The 3,154-nt window shown below is 36.7% G+C and overlaps 1 long non-coding RNA gene across 1 annotated transcript; it reads left to right on the top strand.

The window, feature by feature from the left end:
* Nucleotides 1-8: 8 nt before the first annotated feature.
* On the top strand, nt 9-1,054 carry LOC103524112. Its single transcript, XR_542098.3, has 2 exons — nt 9-775; nt 825-1,054. It is a non-coding gene; the product is annotated as an uncharacterized LOC103524112 (long non-coding RNA).
* The last annotated feature ends 2,100 nt before the right edge of the window (nt 1,055-3,154 follow it).

Here is a 3,154-nt window from a genome sequence, read left to right as displayed (position 1 = left end):
CTGTATTTGTAACATAGAAATAATCAAATAACACTTCGCCAGAGTAATAAAGGGACTTTTCAGTCCTAAATAAAGGGACCTATATAAAGGAACCTTTCAGTCCTATGCTGTAAAGGGACTTTTCAGTCCTATGCTGGCAGTATAAACGAGGTACTTCTCTATGGACTGTACCCTAGATCTGCCTTGGTGGCGTAGTGGTCAAGACGCTCGCCTGGTAAAATTAAAGTTTTATTTTCCTTTTGGAATTTCCCCCTCTTTTTCATATGGTTTAGTACAGGCACTATCATGCCAAAAGAGGAGAAATTGCTAAAGGAAAATACGGCTCAACTGAAAACAGTACTGAATATTTTAATCTTTAATATCGTCTATTTTACCAATTCTTTTCTTCATAAAGCTCCGTCCACACCATGTTTTTTGTGTGGATCAACACGTCCACACTGCATACAAAGTTTAATACCGGTTTGATTCCAGCTTAATATGGTTTATAAAGCTAGGCTTAATATGCCTTTATACAGCTAGTATTTGACTGTGCATCATGGACACCAATAGTAACTTTACGTGTTTTATTTACTTTTACTTCCCTTGAATTTTATGAAAGTGTACTACTGTCTATTCTGACTTGTAGAAGAAAAACAAAGTAGGAAAGGAGAAACTTTCCTTCTCTCTCTCTCATTTTTTTTTTTTTTTAATGGACAAAAGTTAGGAAACATTTTAAAGTTTACCTAATTTACGTACCTAAAGGTACCGATTGCTACCTGTTCGATTGTACTAAAAGGTATACTTGCTACCTGTTCGATTTGCTACCTGTTCGATTGTACTAAAAGGTATACTGTGTATACTTATACCTAATGTACAATTGTACCTAAGAGGTACTAAATTGCTACCTGTACAATTGTACCCAAAGGACTATACCTAATGTACAATTGTACTCGGTACGAGATTGGTTATACCTCCTCGTACCTCAAGGTGCTGGCGATTTGTACACTGCTGGCTTACATTTTTGTACCTAAATGTACTTTTTGTAACCAGTACAATACTGCTGGGGTGAAGGGACTGTGTAGTCCCATACGAGCAGTATTGATAAGCTTTGTCTTACCAATAATAGTCATAGTTTGCTGCTGGAGTAAGGGGACTCTAGTCCTAATCGAGGAATATAAAGCACTATTATTGTTATTATTATAAAATTAAAGTCTATTGTATTTTATTTGAGATCGAGTTCACTCTATTAAAGAGACTTTTAGCTTCTCTACTGAGTAAATTTCATTTCTTTCCCTTAAAGAAAATTTCGAAATAAAACCTGACAATCGTAAATTTCAGCTGATTCCATAACTTTCCTTCCTGTAGGATGTAGGACAGGATAGGATAAGGAAAGTAAAAAGTTGTAGATAAACACGGGTAAACAAATTTGGGAGAGAGATAGCAGTCTGAGAAAGATTTTTCAAGATTTTAACGTTTAAAATACGCTCTCTTCGCACTACGAAATATTGTGATAAATTATTTTTTAGGGTCGGGTGGAAGACAATGCCTTGGGCATTAACCTCACCCTATCGGTGATTTACAAGGGTTAGGTGGAAGACAATGCCTTGGGCATTAACCTTACCCTATCAGTGATTTACAAGGGTTAGGTGGAAGACAATGCCTTGGGCATTAACCTTACCCTATCAGTGATTTACAAGGGTTAGGTGGAAGACAATGCCTTGGGCATTAACCTTACCCTATCAGTGATTTACAAGGGTTAGGTGGAAGACAATGCCTTGGGCATTAACCTTACCCTATCAGTGATTTACAAGGGTTAGGTGGAAGACAATGCCTTGGGCATTAACCTCGCCCTATTGGTTTCTACCAATAAATATCTTTTTTTATTTTTTCTAGGTAAACAAAATCTCACCCCTAGGTGCCTTGGACGGGGTAGGTGGCAGAGATTTGCCCTAGGCAGCAACCTACCCCCGCTGGCCTACGTATTGTTATGCACCTAGTACTGTTGACTGTTTGTGTTATATTCATTTCTCTCTTGTCATTATTCATTGCAAAAAATAAATACAATATGAATGAATACATTTTTATTTAAATCAACGTTGTTCTGTGTAAATAATTTCTCCCTTCATTTTTTTTTTTTTTTTTTTCACAACAGATTGATCACATGGCGGTTAGCCTTGTGAGGACTGAGGACAAATTAATGTGGATCCACTGAAAGTCCTAGTGAAACAGTAAGGTGGCATAGCAGCATTAGTGGTAGTGGGTGGTGTAAAAAACAAAATAATAACAAAAACTAACAAGATTAGTTTGACAAAAGAAATCATGATCTGTTTTATTATTTAAATTCCAAGACATGAAAAATCAGAGACAAAGCTATGTTACATTTGAGGACAATAATTCACTGAATACTTACCAATGTACTCCTACCCTATCAGTGGTCATTTAGGAGGAAGAAAATTGAAAACATTTGATACAATACCCCTACACTTTTTGAATGAGCCATGGAGGCTCTCAATACTGCTACCAGTCACAGCCAATATGAGATTACAAGATTGATGGTCCCTACAAGACCCATAAATCTAATGTGGGTACTAACCCTTAAAATACAAGCTAAAGGTACCCCTTTTCTCATAGGGTACTAGTGCAGAATAAAAGGGAAAAGTCATAATGGAATTGGACTAATTTCAATACAGGGCAAAATACAGTATACAGAATTTTTACACATTAGGTTGAAAAAATAGCTCACCCCTAAAGGGGATTTAGTTAAAAAAAAAAGAAAAAAATGCTGTCTTTTCAAATAATAAAACAAATATCAAAGCATAACACAGAGTGAAAGGTTGTCTATGAATAGAATTGTTGGATTTGATTTTAATTATATTAGAGAGATGATCAATTTGAGTGAGAGAGAGGACAGGTGGGGTTCAATTTGGAGGTGTCACTCGACTTCAAACACAGAACCGCTCGAAAGTACAGTAAAACAGAGCCCAATGTCCCGCACTCGCATGAAAGGCTTTTTTGTTAACATTCTGTTTCGATAGAGACGGTATTGTTTTGAAGGACTTTCGCTGGCTTCGCTTTGTTCCGAGGGGATGTTTGGTTGGTCCTGTGAGGACAAGGGAGAAGGTGTGAGTTTTCGAGCCATTGAGTTTTGGTAAAGAGGCACCTATTATATTGTAAT

This window comes from Diaphorina citri, unplaced genomic scaffold (assembly GCF_000475195.1).
Source record: "Diaphorina citri unplaced genomic scaffold, Diaci psyllid genome assembly version 1.1 scaffold107919, whole genome shotgun sequence".
Lineage (NCBI taxonomy): Eukaryota > Metazoa > Arthropoda > Insecta > Hemiptera > Psyllidae > Diaphorina > Diaphorina citri.
The sequence above is the reverse complement of the archived record's forward strand: the minus strand, read 5'-3'. Positions and strand labels throughout refer to the sequence as shown.